Consider the following 24,627-nt stretch of genomic DNA (forward strand, 5'->3'; position numbering starts at 1 on the left):
TCTCCCTAAGCAGTGATGTTTTGTTTTAATTGTACCCATCCCAGAGTATTTAATTAGCATAGATGTATTAAAAGGGAAGTTACAATATGGTAATTGTGGTAAAGCAAGGGAGCAATGATTGGCTGCATGTGCCTGCGGGCAAGTGCTATTTACGGAATTAATTTGAAGTATGTTTCCTTCCTAGATTCTTGTTGGCATGGCTGCTATTGTAACCGGTGCTCTGTTGGGACTCCTTTTGGCCGCATGCGTAAGCCAAGCACTGATGAGCCAGAGGATGAAACGTGAGGTGTCCGGTGCCAGCTATCACACCCTCTACGAGGGAAGCATGACCGTTCCGTATTGCACAACATGGGCATCTTGCTCCATCCCATTTACCTTTGTTGATGACGTAAGAAACATGAAAGGTGCCTGTCTGACCAAAAATGAATATGGAAATTGGATGCTCCTTACCAAGCGAGAAACGGTGGTATTTGAACTGTCGGAAGAAGAGACAATAACCTGTGACATCCCTTCCTTCACTGTACATTGTGTAACTAAAGATTTTTGTTCTACTGCAGTGACCAGGGAAGACTGCAAGGACTCTAAGAAGGATGAGAGCTGGACAATTGTTTTACCGGATGAGAACTTAATATTTGAATTGCAAGAAGGGGTTGGGTTGATTTGTGAAAATCCCAGTATGCCTTCCACTTCCCCAAAACTAACAGTGGGGATTCAGGAACGCATTTTAGGTTGTAAAACATCCACTGATACACAGGTTCGTGCTGTAATGTTAAACATATCATACACTGATGGGGAACCAGAGGGACTGACATATGTGTGTAAATATACAGGAAAAGAGTCATCTGAACCTCTTTTAATGTATATCAGGAGACCTGTAATGGATGGGAAATTATTAAACAACGACACAAGGGAAAGAGGGACCATGCACGGCGCCATTTAGGCTCCCTGCATGCCTCCTCATGGGAACTTGATAATACCTTTGTAAAAACTGCCAAAGATGTGTTTAATGTGACAAATGTTCAGGGACCATGTTGGGTATGTGGGTTTGTGCCTCACGGGCAGACTAGGGGTTACCCTTATTTAGGTGTCCCTTTAACCATGAGTATGCTTGCCGATATGATTGGGAATAAGACTGTGTGGAATTTTACAGGTCTTAACACACCAGGTAGGGATGACTTGCTGGATAAGTTGCATCTAGCTAACAATGTGACTACAGGTGCTATTATGTTTCAAAATCTAGATGGTGAGATATATAGTACTAATAACCTAACACAGCTACCTGACATGATAATGTTAATGTATAACATAGGACGGCTAGTTAAAAATAGGACAGGGGTATTCAACATTAATCTGAAATTCTATGACTTCTCATATTTGACTTATGCCCATGAGAAATGGAAGACTAAGTTTGGTGAGCCCAGAGACCTTATTAAAGACTGGTACCAGCTTAATAGGGAAACACTAGCAGGTAACACACGGACTAAGGATGGGAGGAAGCGATTGAATAGGATATGTCCTCCTTTTGTTAAACTGCCAGTGGGATATTATTGGTTGTGTGGGAGGTGGGCAGTAAAGGTAATACCTTGCACCCATTATGGCCCATGCTTTTTAGGATATATATTCCCTGCTTTTAACATAACCACCGCGCTTCCACCGCCTATATTGCATAGAACACGAAGATACCTTGACCTGGACAAAATACACAATGGAGTTAAGATTAGTGAAGGTATGCGCCTGCTTGCAACATTTGTCCCTCATTATGGGGCTGCCACAACCCTCACTAGATTAAATACGCTAGCTGATTTAGTGGATGAAGCTTTTAATGTAACTAGAGATGCAATAGAGCTCTTAGCATTAGAACAGGAACAAATTAGGATGGTGGCATTGCAGAATAGAATGGCTCTAGACTATCTCCTAGCTGCAGAAGGAGGAGTTTGCCAAAGAATCCACCAGCAATGCTGTGTGTACATAGAAGACAATACAGGTAAAATCAAACATGACCTACACAGACTAGAAGAAGTGCAAAAGCACATACGTGAGGTACATGATGATTCATTTAGCAAATGGCTTAAAGACTTTGACTGGACTTTTGGACTGGGGGGATGGCTTGGAAGCTTAGGCAAAACTATAGTTAAATGGCTATTAATAAGTCTGGCTTGCTTGTGTGGGATATTCATTATAGTAAAAATGTTTGGATGTTTCTGTAATACATTAGGTAGGATGTGTTTTAAACCAAAAGACAATATTACTTGAGTGTTTTAATTATTAAGGTATGTGTTTAGAAACAAGCAAGGTGTCACATGACCAAGGGGTGGAATGTAAGGAAAGTGGTTGCAGTAATTGCTCATATAACACTTGCTTAAACTTGTGTGACTTTGCTTTTAAGAGAGTGAAAGCATTACACTAACTTGTGTGACTTTGCCTTTAAGAGAGTGTGCCTTTAACAGAGTAAAAGACATTAATTACCTTCAAGTAGATGACACTGAATTTTGCTAAGTCATGCTACAAGTGGTAAACAACCGATGGATGCTGATGATAAGAAGTCAAAACCCAGACAGAACAAGGGTGTAACCTTGGCAGGGGTCACTTACTGACATTAAGGAACACATTGGTATAGGGGCTAATGCCATGGTAATATTGTTAATTATTATTAAGTGCAATAGGTTAAGTAATATTAATTGCAATAGGCTAAGTAATAAAGCCATTATTGATGTTTAGCTATTAATTATATCTATGGAAAGATTGTTAAAACTATTATTGATGTATTTGACAAAAGTAACTGCATAAGACCACATAATTAATGTTAGGCAGAAAAACATGTTTGTTTGAAACTAAAGATGACGGCATTGCAGTTTAGGAATATGTCAGAGATAGTACCTGGGCATGCCCTGATAAGCTTGGTTGAGGCTAAGACAGACTGGCCAGATGTCTTGGGCCACGGCCAACCTCAGAGGGAGCGGTCTCAGGATCTGTGGAGTTGCGCCAAAACTGTTACACAAGTGAACAGTATAAAGAGGGGTACATCTAGGCAATCTGATCATGTCATGTCTGATGTCTGAGTCTGAGAGTCTGAGTGTCTGAGCGTCTGTGTATTTTTGGTGTGTGTATTGAGTGTACTTTTGGGGCCTGTGGATGGACGCATCCTCAGTGTTGTTTCCCGCTGATCGCCTGTTTTTCTCCTGGTCCAAAGATTGCCCAGATGTCCCCTCCCATTGCGCCCCAGAAGCGGCAGGATAGGATGATGCAAACAGAGATCACGGTGATGTATTAATTTCTTGGTATAAAACTAGCTAGACTTGTTTTAGTGGTAATACAATATAAGATTGTTATCAGTTGTTGCGCAGGCAACTGAATGTAACTAAAAACTGTATAGATAATTGTATCTAGAATTGTTTATATAAGCATTGCAATTGCATAGAGTGTTATAAGTATGAATAGTGGTTTGTGGTGTTTTGTTTCCATGATTATGTTGCGGAATAAACCATCATTGCTATTATAAGATTGTGAAAACCTGTGTAATGTGTCAGTCATTTCCTTGCTGAAAAGTGATATATGATAACATCATATCCTGAAAAAAGAATCACATAACATAAATCATAATGACAACAGAAACTACCCAAATGACCTCTGCAGACTGCCTCTGCAGACTGCCTCCTTATTCAGTTCTGACTCCTAGGTAAATCCACAGGAGTGAGTACAATGTTATCTATATGGCACACATGAATTAGCACTCTCTAGCTGTGAAAAACTGTGCTCACTCCAAATGCACTGAGATATGAGGCAAACTTCAAAGGTTTAGAAATTACCATATGAGCCTACCTAGGTTTAGCTTTCAACAAAGAATTCCAATAGAACAAAGCAAATACAGTGAGTGCAGAATTATTAGGCAATTGAGTATTTTGACCACATCATCCTCTTTATGCATGTTGTCTTACTCCAAGCTGTATAGGCTCGAAAGCCTACTACCAATTAAGCATATTAGGTGATGTGCATCTCTGTAATGAGAAGGGGTGTGGTCTAATGACATCAACACCCTATATCAGATGTGCATAATTATTAGGCAACTTCCTTTCCTTTGGCAAAATGGGTCAAAAGAAGGACTTGACAGGCTCAGAAAAGTCAAAAATAGTGAGATATCTTGCAGAGGGATGCAGCACTCTTAAAATTGCAAAGCTTCTGAAGCGTGATCATCGAACAATCAAGCGTTTCATTCAAAATAGTCAACAGGGTCGCAAGAAGCGTGTGGAAAAACCAAGGCGCAAAATAACTGCCCATGAACTGAGAAAAGTCAAGCGTGCAGCTGCCAAGATGCCACTTGCCACTAGTTTCGCCATATTTCAGAGCTGCAACATCACTGGAGTGCCCAAAAGCACAAGGTGTGCAATACTCAGAGACATTGCCAAGGTAAGAAAGGCTGAAAGACGACCACCACTGAACAAAACACACAAGCTGAAACGTCAAGACTGGGCCAAGAAATATCTCAAGACTGATTTTTCTAAGGTTTTATGGACTGATGAAATGAGAGTGAGTCTTGATGGGCCAGATGGATGGGCCCGTGGCTGGATTGGTAAAGGGCAGTGAGCTCCAGTCCGACTCAGACGCCAGCAAGGTGGAGGTGGAGTACTGGTTTGGGCTGGTATCATCAAAGATGAGCTTGTGGGGCCTTTTCGGGTTGAGGATGGAGTCAAGCTCAACTCCCAGTCCTACTGCCAGTTTCTGGAAGACACCTTCTTCAAGCAGTGGTACAGGAAGAAGTCTGCATCCTTCAAGAAAAACATGATTTTCATGCAGGACAATGCTCCATCACACTCGTCCAAGTACTCCACTGCGTGGCTGGCAAGAAAGGGTATAAAAGAAGAAAATCTAATGACATGGCCTCCTTGTTCACCTGATCTGAACCCCATTCAGAATCTGTGGTCCATCATCAAATGTGAGATTTATAAGGAGGGAAAACAGTACACCTCTCTGAACAGTGTCTGGGAGTCTGTGGTTGCTGCTGCATGCAATGTTGATGGTGAACATATCAAAACACTGACAGAATCCATGGATGGCAGGCTTTTGAGTGTCCTTGCAAAGAAAGGTGGCTATATTGGTCACTGATTTGTTTTTGTTTTGTTTTTGAATGTCAGAAATGTATATTTGTGAATGTTGAGATGTTATATTGGTTTCACTGGTAAAAATAAATAATTGAAATGGGTATATATTTGTTTTTTGTTAAGTTGCCTAATAATTATGCACAGTAATAGTCACCTGCACACACAGATATCCCCCTAAAATAGCTATAACTAAAAACAAACTAAAAACTACTTCCAAAACTATTCAGCTTTGATATTAATGAGTTTTTTGGGTTCATTGAGAACATGGTTGTTGTTCAATAATAAAATTAATCCTCAAAAATACAACTTGCCTAATAATTCTGCACTCCCTGTATGATGATAAAAGTAAATTGGAGAGTTGTTTAAAATGACATGCCCTATCTGAATCATGAACGTTTAAATACACTTTTAAAACAGCTTTAGCTTTTATTAGAAGCATTTTTGCTAATATATGTATATTGCAAAAATACTTCTATTCCAGGGCTGGCTCAAGACATTGTGCCGCCTGGGTCCAAAAACGAAATGACCCCACACACAAACACACTTCTACCTGTTTAACTCCAACCATAACTCTACATCAAATTTTTATAAATGCAAAATAGAACATGGATATAAACATAAAAATACGCACAATAACACAGAGACCTCCAAACACATACTAACATAGAAACATACCTGTGATATTCCCAAGGCATGCAGTGAGATGACATTTACATGGTTTACTGTAAACAGGTACTGAGAAGTCACACAGTAAGTGGCACACTCAGGGATTTAACCAATTGTCTAGCCATTCACCTTTTACGCAGTACTGTAAACTGTTATTGTGAAGACTAACTGTAGCTGGTATGCTTAAAGTACTGTAAACTGGTATTGTGTAGGCTAATTGTAGATTATATGCTTAGAGTACTGTAAATGGTATTGTGAAGGCTTACTGTACCTGGAATGCTACTATAAACTGGTATTATAAAGGATTACTGTAGCTGGTATGCTTAGAGTACTGTAAACTGGTATTGTGAGGGCTTACTGTAGCTGGCATGCTTAGAGTACTGTAAACTGGTATTGTGAAGACTAACTGTATTGTGAAGATTAACTGTAGCTGGTATGCTTAGAGTACTGTTAACTGGTATTGTGAAGATTAACTGTAGCTGGTATGCTTAGAGTACTGTAAACTGGTATTGTGAAGACTAACTGTATTGTGAAGATTAACTGTAGCTGGTATGCTTAGAGTACTGTTAACTGGTATTGTGAAGACTAACTGTAGCTGGTATGCTTAGAGTACTGTAAACTGGTATTGTGAAGGCTAACTGTAGCTAGTATGCTTAGAGTACTATAAACTGGTATTGTGAGGGCTTACTGTAGCTGGCATGCTTAGAGTACTGTAAACTGGTATTGTGAAGACTAACTGTATTGTGAAGATTAACTGTAGCTGGTATGCTTAGAGTACTGTAAACTGGTATTGTGAAGACTAACTGTAGCTGGTATGCTTAGAGTACTGTAAACTGGTATTGTGAAGACTAACTGTATTGTGAAGATTAACTGTAGCTGGTATGCTTAGAGTACTGTAAACTGGTATTGTGAAGACTAACTGTAGCTGGTATGCTTAGAGTACTGTTAACTAGTATTGTGAAGGCTTACTGTAGCTGGTATGATTAGAGTATTGTAAACTGGTATTGTGAAGGCTTACTGTAGCTGGTATGATTAGAGTACCGTAAACTGGTATTGTGAAGGCTAACTGTAGCTGGTATGGTTAGAGTACTGTAAACTGGTATTGTGAAGGCTAACTGTAGCTAGTATGCTTAGAGTACTGTAAACTGGTATTGTGAGGGCTAACTGTACCCGGTATGCTTAGAGTACTGTAAACTGGTATTGTGAAGACTAACTGTAGCTGGTGTGCTTAGAGTACTGTAAACTGGTATTGTGAAGGATAACTGTAGCTGGTATGCTTAGAATACTGTAAACTGGTATTGTGAAGACTAACTGTAGCTGGTATGCTTAAAGTACTGTTAGCTGGTATTGTGAAGGCTAACTGTAGCTGGTGTGCTGAGAGTACTGTAAACTGGTATTGTGAAGACTAACTGTAGCTGACACAAAAAAGTATAGCTGTAAACTGATAATAAAAGTTTACTTTACAGGGCACACTCAGGGATCACTGTACTCTGGAAATGAGAAGGCTAATTACAGCTGGCACACTTGGGAATGCTGCAAACTGATAATGAGAAGGTTTACTGTAGCTGGCACAAACATGGATTGCTGTCAGCTAGTACTTAGAATTCTTACTGTACTTCTGGAACACTCAGGGATTACTGTGCATTGGTTCTGCAAAGGATTACTTTAAAGGGATAGGCTAGTCAAAATAAAATTCATTCAGATAGATTCATATAGAGCATGCAATTTTAAGCAACTTTCTTATTTACTCCTATTATAATTTTTCTTCGTTCTCTTGGTATCTTTATTTGAAAAAGCAAAAAAGTAAGCTTTGGAGCGGGTGTTCTAAAAGAAGTTGTATACCACATAGGAATGTGCGACCTACGTCACTTCCGGTGACGTGAATCAGCTGCTGGAGGTGTGTGGCGCTCAATGCACATGCGCAAGAGGCCCAACCTCCTCCAAACAGCTGTTTAAGGCAACGTCTTTGAGAACAACGGGCCGAGGAATTCTTTGGGCCGTGCCGCACATGCACACACGTCCCTACTCTTCACTCATCAGACAAGGCACTAGCAGCACACTGGACCCTATTGGTTGTACAGCCACTGACTTCACAGACACATGGACCAATCAGATAATGCAGTAACGCTTTTTTACTATGTATTATCTGATCGGTCCGTAGTCCGTTTGATGTGCCCACCTCCATTCAATTTCTAAATTGTTCCATCGCACGCCGCCGACTTGCCGTGTCTGGGGGGGAGGTGCTTATGGGGTTTATAGGGGGTGCTGATGGGGCTTACGAAAGCTACACAGGGGGTGCTTATGGGGGTTACAGGGGATGCTGATGGGGCTTATGTAGGTTACCCACTCTAAGCACAACCCCTCCCCCGGGCACGGCAAGTCATCAGTGTGCGATGGAACAATTTGGAAATTAAATGGAGGTGGGAAAATTCCTCAACCCGTTGTTTTCAAATAAGTCGCCTTAAACTGCTGTCTGGAGGCGGTTGGGCCTCTTGCGCAGGCAACTTTCTTTTAGAACACCGGCCCATTTTTGGTTCAGAACATGGGTAACACTTGCTGATTGGTGTCCAAATTTAGCCACCAATCAGCAAGCACTACCTAGGTTCTGAACCAAAAATGGGACAGCTCCTAAGCTTACATTCTTGTTTTTTCAAATAAAGTTACCAAGAGAATGAAGAAAATTTCATAATAGGAGTAAATTATAAAGTTGCTTAAAATTGCATGCTCTGTATTGCACTCGGAGCAGAGTTGCGGAGGAGGAATTCAGGTGTGTGGTCATGTGAAACACCTGCTCTGCTCTGCATTCCCTTCAAGCTTTTGGCGGACCTTCGTGCCTAAACCCTTAGACCCTGGGCGGCTTGTATAGCTAAACCTCATAGCTACTGGAACTCACACAGTGCCAGAACATTGCACTGGGCTGCATGCTGCAGCAGCCAAAAGGACCCATCTTTGCCTAAATATCCACATAACATTTTCTATATCAGTGCAATGCCCTATTGAGAGAGGGAAAGGGAAAGAAAAAGAAACCCCATTTTCCATACATACCTAGCATAACAATCATCTAATATACCTCCCTCCCACGGGTGCTGCGTGAGGGAGGTTCTACCTTCGCTCAAGCTGTTGTGCTCTTTCGTCTGAACTGGGGACGAGGTCCGCCTGATGCCGGGAGCCCTATTGGGCTGGAGTCCTTCCTGTGGTCAATTCTGCTAGACCTGTTGGTGCTCTTGGGGAGGGCTGTCCGTCTTCGATCCACACCAGGCTTTGATCTGAATAATTGCCTGGCTTCCCCTTCTTACCCGTCACCTTGCTCCGGAGCTGGGGCTTCCTGGCTGGTTGAATTTTGCCCAGCTATGTGTTGATCCTCACATTCCTGGCAGAGAGGAAGAGGGAGAAGTGGAGTCACATCTTTCTTTGGTCCTGTTGTCCCCTCCCACCGGTGCTGCATGAGGGGCACGGATCGCTACTGCTTTCCAGGTCGCTCCCTTAGGCTTCAGGCTGCTGCTCTCTTTCATCCTCTAGATTGGGCTTGATCCACGACGGCTGTGTGGCACTTCTCAGCCCTGCTTGCCTGCTTAGCGCTCCCCCTTCCACCGGTGCTGCGTGAGGGGGGGCTGTTTCTGAGGGAGGCCCCTCAATCTTCACACGGCATGTTTCAAGACAAGAACTGGTAACGTAGTATATGTCTGGCTGATAGATATTTATGTTTCTTCTCTCCTCTCTGCCCAATCATTTTCATTCATTACCTGGGTTATGGAATAATAACTTTCCCTCCTGCTATATTAAAATTGTTGCTGATAATATCAGTTGGACTTTTCTTGGTTTTCTCTTTCAACCTAAGTTATACCACATAAGCTTACTAAGCTCCCTCATAATAGGGGCAATACTTGAAAGGAAGGGCTAAGAGGACAGCATATGATAAGGCATTGGGGTAAAGGAGATAAGGTGAAAGTTGAAGAGCATAGTCCTATCCTACAAATTCTCAGATACTGGACTTTTTTACCATTTCTCCTGGACTCTGCTCAAATTGTTCAAAATTGTTCAAAATATTTATATGTGGGTTTGCTGGGAATTAGTTCTGTAATGCAATATTTATGCAATACTTCTTATGTTCTCTATAATCCACACATTTTCTTCAAATGTTATAGAACTAGTCAGTTCAGACTTATCCTGCAGAAGTATCAACATTATTAACTCCTTGTTCTATTCAATTTACTAGCCTTTTCTAGTCTAGAAACACACTGCTTAAAATATCACTGCTCATTAAAGGGCCCTTTCCATGTATTTTACTTTTTGTTTCTCTTCACATTAGCAACCTACATTTGGGCTAGATTACATCCTGTCAGATGCTAAAGCATCTCATATCTTGCTAAATATATCTAAATCTACAAATAAATAAGGAGAAGTGGGCTAGGGGCTTGATGTATAAAATATAATTTGGTACTGAAATTTTGGTATTGCTGATTTGGTGCTGCTAAACCAACGGTGGCTTCATTCTAATTATTTGAAAACGCTCTCTTTTGTTCTCCCCATGACTGTCCTTCTTTATTGAATTCACTCCCTCGGCTGGGACTTTTTTTTCTTTTCTCCCTTGCTGGTTCACAAGGAAAAGAAAAAGTCATGTCAATTAGTGCTCTTTTTATTTTATTTTTATTTATTTTTTTCTTCTCTTTTTCTTTTTCCCCTCACTTTTTCCTGCACTTCGACAACTGGGCTTCTTCCCCCCTCTTATCACTTTAGGAACTGTTTGTTTTCTCTTTTTCTCCTCACCCTTATCACCTTGCACTGCTAAAAGTATATGGATAAATTCCTTCACTCACACTCAAAAACCCCACCTTCAGCCATGGCGGCCAGACAAAGGGACAAAAAGCACAAAACTATCATTGAGGCCCCTGCAGAGGTGCAGACACCTTCTTGTGACTCTCTGATCCCACAGGAGTTCACTGATTTGCAGTCTTTAGTCCTCAATATCTCTGAAGCTTTTTCACCTAAGTTTTCACCTAAGTTTGATCAAACAAGATATTGCACATCTAGCTACAGAAATTAAACAATTTGCCAGAAGGCTTTCTGAAGTAGAACAAAGAGTATCTGATCTTGAGGATCTTACTTTAGGTCAGATTGCCAAGCTTGAAATTACAACCTCTGCTCTCATTAAATTACAGAATAAAGTGGAAGATTTAGAGAATCGTGCCAAGACCAATTATAGCCAAACTCTTGAACTATCAAGACAAAGTCACTTTCTTACAATTCTTTCGCAAACATCAACCTGTTTTTCTTGGAGTTGCTAAAATTCTCTTATTTCAGGATTATGTAGTAGAAACGGCTGCGAAAAGAAGGGAACTAGCCCCATTGTGCACACAATTTATACAGCAAGGATTGCGTGCAACTATATTGCACCCTGCTAGACTCAGATTGGTGTTTGATAATAATACATATTTTTTTGATATAGCCCTTGCGGCAGAGAATTGTCCCTCAGAATAACTAGTGATTTAAGCGGCAGTTGAGGACATAGATGCCTCTTCTTCTTTTTTCTTTTCTTTTCTTCTCTTTCCTTACTTCTTATCCTATGTTTGGGTCCCTTCAGCTTAGGGCAATAGACGGCTTAGGTGGTATAGCCTTCTATTTTTTTGTTTTCTCCCTGTTCTCTTTTTCTTTTCCCCCTTTTTTTTTCCCCTCTTCTTCCCTTATCATATATAAATAATGCTTATGGCAGCCGGAGTTAAATTTACTTCCTGGAACAGGAAAACGATAATATCCTATCTTAACAAAATCAATACTTCTATTGCTTTCTTACAAGAAACTCACTTGAAAGCTGAAGAGGTTCTTAAACTTAAATCTTCCTGAGTCAAAGAAGTTCTTTTCTTCCCTAGTGTGAGTCGAAAAGGCGGAGTTGCTATTCTTCTGGGTAAAAGATTTAACTATGAGATACTGTACACCGAAACAGACCAAGAGGGGAGATATCTTTTATTAAAAATTAAAATTGCCAATGTTCTTTATATGTTATGTAATATATATGCCCCAAACGTTTTTAATCTATCTTTTTGGGAGACTCTGCAGGCTAGGCTCATGACTTGTGCAGAGGGTTTCCTAATAATGGGTGGGGATTTTAATATGGCTCCACAGTATCCTCTGGATAGACTGAGACAGAATTTTGCTTTTAAAAAGACTAAAAGAGATAACTTAGAGTCAAAACTTTTCTCCAGGATTTTCAACAATCTTAGAGTATATGATATATGGAGATTACAAAATCCCGATACACGTGATTTTACATGCCTGTCAAAAGCACATAAATCACTTTCACGGATTGATTTATTTTTACTGGATGAAAGACTATGCAAACTGAAAGTTATGGCTCAAATTTTACCTATTGCTATCTCTGATCATGCCCCTATTTGTCTTGAGTTTCAGCCAAATGTTCTCTTACATACGAATAATCGTTTCTTTTTTCCTACATTTTTAGTCTCTGATGTAAAATTAAAAATTGGCTTGAAGCTAAATTCGGGGAATTCGCCTCATTTAATTCCGACTCTATGAATCATCCTGCGTTATTTTGGGAAACTACAAAAGCGGTCTTAGGGGGGGAAATCCTAGCATATAGTATTATGCGGACTAGGAAATTCAAAAGGCGAGAGAACGAACTTCTGCGTGCAGTTACAAATGCCTATAATTCCTATTTAGTTGAAAAAACATGGCAGAATTGGGCCAAATATATCTCGGCGTTAGGGGAGAGAGAGTCACTGCTCTTATACAAGTCAACACAAAAAGACATTAGATTTCAAGCAAAACTGTATAGATACGGGAATAAGACAGGGAAACCTTTAGTAAAACTTGTTAAACAGGATAAAGGCTCTCAGATGATAGACTCCCTATATGTTGAAGGCCAAAAGCTTAGATCATCGGAAGAACTTGTGCAAGTTTTCTTTAAGTATTATAGTGATATATATTCTCCCGGAATTTCTAATATCGTGGAGCGTGAGGATTTTTGGAGTAAAATTTAATATCCCTCATTAACATCTGCTGCACTTGAAGATTTGTACTCTCCTATAACTGACTCAGAAGTGGCTAATACAATTCAAAAGCTGCCTCATAATAAAGTATCTGGCCCGGATGCACTTCCCAATGAATTTTACAAAATGATATCTTCTACCATAACACCTCATCTAACTTCTCTATTTAATTACATATATATAGAAGGTAATGAACCTACAGCTAATTTTGCAGCTTCATACACGACCTTGATATTAAAAATGGGAAAAGACCCGACTATAAAGGAATCTTATAGGCCTATTGCTCTTATCAATATAGATTATAAATTATTAACTTCCATTCTAGCTCAACGGCTTCAATCTCTCCTTCCTTCCATTATTAATACAGATCAAGCTGGTTTTATGAAGAACAGGAATTCTGCTGCTAAAATAAGGGAACTTTTCCTTACTATAGACTATCTTAGGACAGGTGAGGGCTCAGGTCAAACAGGGAAGGGGCCTAATTCGGATTTGGCAATTCTAGCCATAGATGCTGAAAAGGCCTTCGACTCAGTTCACCACGACCATCTGCTATTCGCTCTAAAACAATTTGGACTGAAAAGAAACTTTATTAAGTTTGTTGAAAAACTATATCAAAAGGCCTCCACGAGGATGGTGGTCAATGGGTATTTGTCCAGCGATATAACTTTGCACAGGAGAACCAGGCAAGGGTGTCCCCTCTCCCCGCTTCTTTTTTACATTTCTATTGAACCGCTTGCTATATTAATCAGGCAGCAACTTGAGGGAATTAAGATAGGTAGGAAGGAACTAAAGATCATACTCTACGCAGACGATATTCTTATATATATGACCAATACACATATGAACATACCTAGACTTCTTTCAATTATACAACAGTTTGGATCTTTTTCGGTGTATAAGGCCAACATCACAAAATCTGAATTTCTCTGGATTTAGCAGACGGGGGACTCCTGTACAAATGTACCTTTCTCTGTAGTTCACGACTCTTTCAGATATCTAGGTATAATTATATCTTCTAATGCCGATACCTGGTATTCTCTTAATATCACTCCAATTTTAAACAAAATCAAAGATACTTTTAAAAACTGGCATAATTTACCTCTCTCCTTATCTGGACGCATAGCAGCATATAAAATGATTCTCCTCCCCAAAATGCTTTATATTCTTCAGAATATCCCTTTGCTTTTAAAGAGGAAAGACTTAATTTTCTTTAATTCTCTCTTGAGATCTTTTATATGGCAAAACAGGAGGCCTAGAATCTCACTCTCGAAACTCTCTCTTCCTATAAGATACAGAGATTTGGCTCTACCTGATCTTAGGGTTTATAACTATGTTTTTTTAGCTCGTATAGCAACCGATTGGTTATTCTCAAGAGACAATGTTACAAATAATGATCTCTCCCTCGTGTCACTTATCCATTCTGATACTAGCTTTATTCCATCCGAAATAAAAAAACTGAGATCCATATATAATCCAATTTTAGCATGGAAAAAGATTTGTAACTTGTTAGCCATAGAATATCGTGTCTCGAGATATATCCCATTCTTGGGGAACCCTCAGTTCCAAGCAGGACTATATTCAACACTTTTTCTAAAATGGAAATCTGAAGGCTTCTCCAATGTATGCCAGATATTAGACATGGAGAGAAGCTGTGTTAAATCATTTGATTCTCTTAGAACAGAATTTAATCTCCCACATAGAAATTTCTTTGCGTATCTCCAGGCAAGACATTATGTGCTAAAACTCACAAATGACTATGGCTGGAATTGGTCCCTAGGGAATATTGAGAATTGGCTTACCTTAGTCAAAAATGGACATATGTCAATTACCCCTTGTTACATTATTTTGGTTTCTGATAGGGTCACAGTTAATCTTGATAACATTTGCATCAAGTGGGCTGCATTGTTAATTCAAGAACTGGACCCCAAACTACCCAATTTTTCAATTCAAGAAGTTATGCGAGTAACTTTCTTCTCTTCTTGGAGGGAGTCTCATTTGAAGCTACTCCATATGTCTTATTTTACTCCAGAAAAGGGATTTAAATGTGGAAACACTAACTTTAGTGTTTGTCCCAAATGCTCCTTCCCTTCGGCGAACCTTCTGCACATGATATGGACCTGCCCAAAAATTGGAAATTTTTGGCTTAAAGTCCAATTTTGGCTTAGTAAACTACTGAATACCCCCTCTCTGATTCTGTCATCAGTGAACATAGTTTTTCTTTGACCTAACTCAGAGAATAAGCAAGTCAACACTAAAATTATCAATATGGCCATATTGGCCGTTAGATATCTCATCTTTAAAAAATGGAAACTGCGAACAGTTCCCAGTATATTGGAAATTAAAAACTGCCTAAAGAAACAATGCATCCTTGAACAGTTTGATATTAATTTAGATAATGATCAGGATATCACTAGGTTTTTTCTTAAATGGTCAGCGTTTATAAAAGCACTCTCTCCTAATGAAATTGAATATCTGATATACCCTTTTTGAAACTCTGATTTGGTTTTGCTCGGGCTGTGGTAAACTGGCTTTCCTTTCTTCTTTTTTCTTTCTCTCTCATTGTAAAATATAAAATTCCAACAATGTGTAGTTAATATCGGAAAGATACATATTTAATTTATTCTGAATATGTAATTGCTTTATATTTATACTGTGTATCTCTCTATTGTACCCCGTGCGGGGCTTAAATTTATTTTCCATATCTTGTAACACATTGTTGGTTGTAAATAAAGAATTTATTAAAAAAAATTGCATGCTCTGTCTGAAACATGAAAGTTTCATTTTGACTAGACTATCCCTTTAAATTGGAACACTCAGGCCTAGATTTGGAGTTTTGTCGGTAACGACCAGAAAAACTAACGCCCGCGTTTTTCCGGCCGCACCATAAAAATAACTCTGGTATCGAGAGTCCACATAAAGGCTGCGTTAGGCTCCAAAAAAGGAGCGTAGAGCATTTTTAACGCAGCTTCAACTCTCGATACCAGAGTTGCTTACGGACGCGGCCAGCCTAAAAAAAACGTGCTCGTGCACGATTCCCCCATAGGAAACAATGGGGCTGTTTGAGCTGAAAAAAAACCTAACACCTGCAAAAAAGCTGCGTTCAGCTCCTAACGCAGCCCCATTGTTTGCTATGCGGTAACCCTTCCGACATCTGCACTTAACACTCTAACATGTACCCCGAGTCTAAACACCCCTAACCTTACACTTATTAACCCCTAATCTGCCGCCCCCGCTATCGCTGACCCCTGCATATTATTTTTAACCCCTAATCTGCCGCTCCGTAAACCGCCGCTACTTACATTATCCCTATGTACCCCTAATCTGCTGCCCTAACATCGCCGACCCCTATATTATATTTATTAACCCCTAATCTGACCCCCACAACGTCGCCTCCACCTGCCTACACTTATTAACCCCTAATCTGCCGAGCGGACCTGAGCGCTACTATAATAAAGTTATTAACCCCTAATCCGCTTCACTAACCCTATCATAAATAGTGTTAACCCCTAATCTGCCCTCCCTAACATCGCCGACACCTAACTTCAATTATTAACCCCTAATCTGCCGACCGGAGCTCGCCGCTATTCTAATAAATGTATTAACCCCTAACGCTAAGTCTAACCCTAATACTAACACCCCCCTAAGTTAAATATAATTTAAATCTAACGAAATTAATTAACTCTTATTAAATAAATTATTCCTATTTAAAGCTAAATACTTACCTGTAAAATAAATCCTAATATAGCTACTATCGGCTAGATTTGGAGTTTTGTCGGTAACGACCCGAAAAACTAACGCCCGCGTTTTACTGGCCGCACCATAAAAATAACTCTGGTATCGAGAGTCCACATAAAGGCTGCGTTAGGCTCCAAAAAAGGAGCGTAGAGCATTTTTAACGCAGCTTCAACTCTCGATACCAGAGTTGCTTACGGACGCGGCCAGCCTCAAAAACGTGCTCGTGCACGATTCTCCCATAGGAAACAATGGGGCTGTTTGAGCTGGAAAAAAACCTAACACCTGCAAAAAAGCCGCGTTCAGCTCCTAACGCAGCCCCATTGTTTGCTATGCGGTAACCCTTCCGACGTCTGCACTTAACACTCTAACATGTACCCCGAGTCTAAACACCCCTAACCTTACACTTATTAACCCCTAATCTGCCACCCCCGCTATCGCTGACCCCTGCATATTATTTTTAACCCCTAATCTGCCGCTCCATAAACCGCCGCTACTTACATTATCCTTATATACCCCTAATCTGCTGCCCCTAACACCGCCGACCCCTATATTATATTTATTAACCCCTAATCTGCCCCCCACAACGTCGCCTCCACCTGCCTACACTTATTAACGCCTAATCTGCCGACCGCACCGCTATTATAATAAAGTTATTAACCCCTAATCCGCCTCACTAACCCTATCATAAATAGTATTAACCCCTAATCTGCCCTCCCTAACATCGCCGACACCTAACTTCAAACATTAACCCCTAATCTGCCGACCGAATCTCGCCGCTATTCTAATAAATGTATTAACCCCTAAAGCTAAGTCTAACCCTAATACTAACACCCCCCTAAGTTAAATATAATTGAAATCTAACGAGATTAATTAACTCTTATTAAATAAATTATTCCTATTTAAAGCTAAATACTTACCTGTAAAATAAATCCTAATATAGCTACAATATAAATTATAATTATATTATAGCTATTTTAGGATTTATATTTATTTTACAGGTAACTTTGTATTTATTTTAACCAGGTACAATAGCTATTAAATAGTTAAGAACTATTTAATAGCTAAAATAGTTAAAATAATTACAAATTTACCTGTAAAAGAAATCCTAACCTAAGTTACAAATAAACCTAACACTAGACTATCAATAAATTAATTAAATAAACTACCTACAATTACCTACAATTAACCTAACACTACACTATCAATAAATTAATTAAATACAATTGCTACAAATAAATACAATTAAATAAACTAGCTAAAGTACAAAAAATAAAAAAGAACTAAGTTACAAAAAAAAAAAATATTTACAAACATAAGAAAAATATTACAACAATTTTAAACTAATTACACCTACTCTAAGCCCCCTAATAAAATAACAAAGACCCCCAAAATAAAAAAATGCCCTACCCTATTCTAAATTACTACAGTTCAAAGCTCTTTTACCTTACCAGCCCTGATTTGCGGGGCATGCCCCAAGAAGTTCAGCTCTTTTGCCTGTAAAAAAAAACATACAATACCCCCCCCCAACATTACAACCCACCACCCACATACCCCTAATCTAACCCAAACCCCCCTTAAATAAACCTAACACTAAGCCCCTGAAGATCATCCTACCTTGTCTTCACCATACCAGGTTCACTGATCGGTCCAGAAGAGCTCCTCCGATGTCCTGATCCAAGCCCAAGCGGGGGGCTGAAGAGGTCCATGATCCGGCTGAAGTCTTCATCCAAGCGGGGCAGAAGAGTTCTTCCATCCGATTGAAGTCTTCATCCAAGCGGCATCCATCCGGAGCGAAGCGGCAGCATCCTGAAGACCTCCACCGTGGAACATCCATCCTGGCCGACGACTGAACGACGAATGACGGTTCCTTTAAATGATGTCATCCAAGATGGCGTCCCTCGAATTCCGATTGGCTGATAGGATTCTATCAGCCAATCGGAATTAAGGTAGGAATATTCTGATTGGCTGATGGAATCAGCCAATCAGAATCAAGTTCAATCCGATTGGCTGATCCAATCAGCCAATCAGATTGAGCTCGCATTCTATTGGCTGTTCCGATCAGCCAATAGAATGCGAGCTCAATCTGATTGGCTGATTGGATCAGCCAATCGGATTGAACTTGATTCTGATTGGCTGATTCCATCAGCCAATCAGAATATTTCTACCTTAATTCCGATTGGCTGATAGAATCCTATCAGACAATCGGAATTCGAGGGACGCCATCTTGGATGACGTCCCTTAAAGGAACCGTCATTCTGCAGTTGGACGTCGCCGGAAGAAGATGGGTCCGCGGTGGAGGTCTTCAGGATGGAGCCGGTTGTCATCGGATGAAGATAGAAGATGCCGCTTGGATCAAGATGGTTGCCGGTCCGGATCGCCTCTTCTTCCCGGATAGACCCCCGCTTGGGTTGGATGAAGATTTTGGAGCCAGGACGGATCGGTGATACCTGGTGAGGTGAAGACAAGGTAGGATGATCTTCAGGGGCTTAGTGTTAGGTTTATTTAAGGGGGGTTTGGGTTAGATTAGGGGTATGTGGGTGGTGGGTTGTAATGTTGGGGGGGGGTATTGTATGTTTTTTTTTTACAGGCAAAAGAGCTGAACTTCTTGGGGCATGCCCCGCAAAGGGCCCTGTTCAGGGCTGGTAAGGTAAAAGAGCTTTTAACTTTAGTAATTTAGAATAGGGTAGGGCATTTTTTATTTTGGGGGGCTTTGTTGTTTTATTAGAGGGCTTAGAGTAGGTGTAATTAGTTTAAAATTGTTGTAATATTTTTCTTATGTTTGTAGATATTTTTTTATTTTTTGTAACTTAGTTCTTTTTTATTTTTTGTACTTTAGCAAGTTTATTTAATTGTATTTATTTGTAGGAATTGTATTTAATTAATTTATTGATAGTGTAGTGTTAGGTTAATTGTAGGTAATTGTAGGTAGTTTATTTAATTAATTTATTGATAGTATAGTGTTAGTTTTAATTGTAACTTAGTTTAGGATTTCTTTTACAGGTAAATTTCTAATTATTTTAACTATTTTAGCTATTAAATAGTTCTTAACTATTTAATAGCTATTGTACCTGGTTAAAATAAATACAAAGTTACCTGTAAAATAAATATAAATCCTAAAATAGCTATAATATAAATATAATTTATATTGTAGCTATATTAGGATTTATTTTACAAGTAAGTATTTAGCTTTAAATAGGAATAATTTATTTAATAAGAGTTAATTTATTTCGTTAGATTTAAATTATATTTAACTTAGGGGGGTGTTAGTGTTAGGGTTAGACTTAGCTTTAGGGGTTAATACATTTATTAGAATAGCGGTGAGCTCCGGTCGGCAGATTAGGGGTTAATAATTGAAGTTAGGTGTCGGCGATGTTAGGGAGGGCAGATTAGGGGTTAATACTATTTATTATAGGGTTAGTGAGGCGGATTAGGGGTTAATAACTTTATTATAGTAGCGCTCAGGTCCGCTCGGCAGATTAGGGGTTAATAAGTGTAGGCAGGTGGAAGCGACGTTGTGGGGGGCAGATTAGGGGTTAATAAATATAATATAGGGGTCGGCGGTGTTAGGGGCAGCAGATTAGGGGTACATAGGGATAATGTAGCTGGCGGCGGCGTGCGGATGGCAGATTAGGGGTTAATAAGTGTAGGTAGCTGGCGGCGACGTTGTGGGGGGCAGATTAGGGGTTAATAAATATAATACAGGGGTCGGCGGTGTTAGGGGCAGCAGATTAGGGGTACATAAGGATAACGTAGGTGGCGGTCGGCAGATTAGGGGTTAAAAAAATTTAATCGAGTGGCGGCGATGTGGGGGGGCCTCGGTTTAGGGGTACATAGGTAGTTTATGGGTGTTAGTGTACTTTAGAGTACAGTAGTTAAGAGCTTTATGAACCGGCGTTAGCCCAGAAAGCTCTTAACTACTGACTTTTTTCCTGCGGCTGGAGTTTTGTCGTTAGATGTCTAACGCTCACTTCAGAAACGACTCTAAATACCGGAGTTAGGAAGATCCCATTGAAAAGATAGGATACGCAATTGACGTAAGGGGATCTGCGGTATGGAAAAGTCGCGGCTGAAAAGTGAGCGTTAGACCCTATTTTGAGTGACTCTAAATACCGGCGATAGCCTAAAACCAGCGTTAGGAGCCTCTAACGCTGGTTTTCACGGCTACCGCCAAACTCCAAATCTAGGTCAGTATAAATTATAATTATATTATAGCTATTTTAGGATTTATATTTATTTTACAGGTAACTTTGTATTTATTTTAACCAGGTACAATAGCTATTAAATAGTTAAGAACTATTTAATAGCTAAAATAGTTTAAAATAATTACAAATTTACCTGTAAAATAAATCCTAACCTAAGTTACAAATAAACCTAACACTACACTATCAATAAATTAATTAAATACAATTGCTACAAATAAATACAATTAAATAAACTAGCTAAAGTACAAAAAATAAAAAAGAACTAAGTTACAAAAAATAAAAAAATATTTACAAACATAAGAAAAATATTACAACAATTTTAAACTAATTACACCTACTCTAAGCCCCCTAATAAAATAACAAAGCCCACCAAAATAAAAAAATGCCCTACCCTATTCTAAATTACTAAAGTTCAAAGCTCTTTTACCTTACCAGCCCTGAACAGGGCCCTTTGCGGGGCATGCCCCAAGAAGTTCAGCTCTTTTGCCTGTAAAAAAAAACATACAATACCCCCCCCAACATTACAACCCACCACCCACATACCCCTAATCTAACCCAAACCCCCCTTAAATAAACCTAACACTAAGCCCCTGAAGATCTTCCTACCTTATCTTCACCATACCAGGTTCACCGATCGGTCCAGAAGAGCTCCTCCGATGTCCTGATCCAAGCCCAAGCGGGGGGCTGAAGAGGTCCATGATCCGGCTGAAGTCTTCATCCAAGCGGGGCAGAAGAGTTCTTCCATCCTATTGAAGTCTTCATCCAAGTGGCATCCATCCGGAGCGAAGCGGCAGCATCCTGAAGACCTCCACTGCGGAACATCCATCCTGGCCGACGACTGAACGACGAATGACGGTTCCTTTAAATGACGTCATCCAAGATGGCGTCCCTCGAATTCCGATTGGCTGATAGGATTCTATCAGCCAATCGGAATTAAGGTAGGAATATTCTGATTGGCTGATGGAATCAGCCAATCAGAATCAAGTTCAATCCGATTGGCTGATCCGATCAGCCAATCAGATTGAGCGCGCATCCTATTGGCTGTTCCGATCAGCCAATAGAATGCAAGCTCAATCTGATTGGCTGATTGGATCAGCCAATCGGATTGAACTTGATTCTGATTGGCTGATTCCATCAGCCAATCAGAATATTCCTACCTTAATTCCGATTGGCTGATAGAATCCTATCAGCCAATCGGAATTCGAGGGACGCCATCTTGGATGACGTCATTTAAAGGAACCGTCATTCGTCGTTCAGTCGTCGGCCAGGATGGATGTTCCGCGGTGGAGGTCTTCAGGATGCTGCCGCTTCGCTCCGGATGGATGCCGCTTGGATGAAGACTTCAATCGGATGGAAGAACTCTTCTGCCCCGCTTGGATGAAGACTTCAGCCGGATCATGGACCTCTTCAGCCCCCCGCTTGGGCTTGGATCAGGACATCGGAGGAGCTCTTCTGGACCGATCGGTGAACCTGGTATGGTGAAGATAAGGTAGGAAGATCTTCAGGGGCTTAGTGTTAGGTTTATTTAAGGGGGGTTTGGGTTATATTAGGGGTATGTGGGTGGTGGGTTGTAATGTTGGGGGGGGGGTATTGTATGTTTTTTTTTACAGGCAAAAGAGCTGAACTTCTTGGGGCATGCCCCGCAAAGGGCCCTGTTCAGGGCTGGTAAGGTAAAAGAGCTTTGAACTTTAGTAATTTAGAATAGGGTAGGGCATTTTTTTATTTTGGGGGGCTTTGTTATTTTATTAGGGGGCTTAGAGTAGGTGCAATTAGTTTAAAATTGTTGTAATATTTTTCTTATGTTTGTAAATATTTTTTTATTTTTTGTAACTTAGTTCTTTTTTATTTTTTGTACTTTAGCTAGTTTATTTAATTGTATTTATTTGTAGCAATTGTATTTAATTAATTTATTGATAGTATAGTGTTAGGTTTATTTGTAACTTAGGTTAGGATTTATTTTACAGGTAAATTTGTAATTATTTTAACTATTTTAGCTATTAAATAGTTCTTAACTATTTAATAGCTATTGTACCTGGTTAAAATAAATACAAAGTTACCTGTAAAATAAATAAAAATCCTAAAATAGCTATAATATAATTATAATTTATACTGTAGCTATATTAGGATTTATTTTACAGGTAAGTATTTAGCTTTAAATAGGAATAATTTATTTAATAAGAGTTAATTAATTTCGTTAGATTTAAATTATATTTAACTTAGGGGGGTGTTAGTATTAGGGTTAGACTTAGCTTTAGGGGTTAATACATTTATTAGAATAGCGGTGAGCTCTGGTCGGCAGATTAGGGGTTAATAATTGAAGTTAGGTGTCGGCGATGTTAGGGAGGGCAGATTAGGGGTTAATACTATTTATGATAGGGTTAGTGAGGCGGATTAGGGGTTAATAACTTTATTATAGTAGCGCTCAGGTCCGCTCGGCAGATTAGGGGTTAATAAGTGTAGGCAGGTGGAGGCGACGTTGAGGGGGGAAGATTAGGGGTTAATAAATATAATATAGGGTTCGGCGGTGTTAGGGGCAGCAGATTAGGGGTACATAAGGATAACGTAGGTGGCGGCGCTTTGCGGTCGGCAGATTAGGGGTTAATAATTGAAGTTAGGTGTCGGCGATGTTAGGGAGGGCAGATTAGGGGTTAATAAATATAATATAGGGGTCGGCGGTGTTAGGGGCAGCAGATTAGGGGTACATAAGTATAACGTAGGTGGCGGTCGGCAGATTAGGGGTTAAAAAAATTTTTTTGAGTGTCGGCGATGTGGGGGGACCTCGGTTTAGGGGTACATAGGTAGTTTATGGGTGTTAGTGTACTTTAGAGTACAGTAGTTAAGAGCTTTATAAACCGGCGTTAGCCCAGAAAGCTCTTAACTACTGACTTTTTCCTGCGGCTGGAGTTTTGTCGTTAGAGCTCTAACGCTCACTTCAGAAACGACTCTAAATACCGGAGTTAGAAAGATCCCATTGAAAAGATAGGATACGCAATTGACGTAAGGGGATCTGCGGTATGGAAAAGTCGCGGCTGGAAAGTGAGCGTTAGACCCTATTTTGAGCGACTCCAAATACCGGCGGTAGCCTAAAACCAGCGTTAGGAGCCTCTAACGCTGGTTTTCACGGCTAACGCCAAACTCTAAATCTAGGCCTCAGGGATTACTGTTAGATGAAATTTAACACCATATTTCACACCAAACAAATGTATATTAGTACATTTGTATTTTATATAGAAGTGTTTTTTGCAATACACATATGCTACTAATGAAAGCTATCACTCTTTTCAGTGACAGATTGTACTGTGACTGTGCATGTAAACCATATCTAGATATGTTCCATGCACTAGCATTTTAAAAAGTATATCTAGTCAGAGAGCCAGTGGTGTCTTGTATGCCATTGGTGATTACTCAATTTACACAATACAAGCAACTACCAGCTCTCTGAGCAGACACACTGTTTAAAATCCTGATGCATGGAGCATATTTAGATATGTACAGTAAACATTCTCACTAGAAACAGTTGTATTTTTTATTAGAAGCATTTTTACTTATGCAATGTTATAAAAATATTTCTATTCAGAATATAATGGTCAAAAATGTAAAGCTGTTTTCCACAAAATACTTAATGATCAGTGAGTGATTTAGGGAAAGCAGTAGATGGATTGTGAGCAGACCTTATATTGGTCCCCTTAGCCTCATTAGTTCCTGTGACTATATCTTCTTTTTAAACCTCATATCACACCCTGTTGTCTACTGTCCTCTCACTTTTATTTTTAATTGTAAATATGTCACATTTTCTTCCGTTATATCCGCTGTCTGATTGGCCTCTTGTTTGAGGCTTCTGATTGGTGCAATGTGCTATATATGGTGAAAGTGTCGCATAGGGGATCATCCTATGACTAAGTGCCGCATGGCACGAAAAGCGTA

Source organism: Bombina bombina, unplaced genomic scaffold, assembly GCF_027579735.1.
Source record: "Bombina bombina isolate aBomBom1 unplaced genomic scaffold, aBomBom1.pri scaffold_422, whole genome shotgun sequence".
Classification (NCBI taxonomy): Eukaryota; Metazoa; Chordata; class Amphibia; order Anura; family Bombinatoridae; genus Bombina; species Bombina bombina.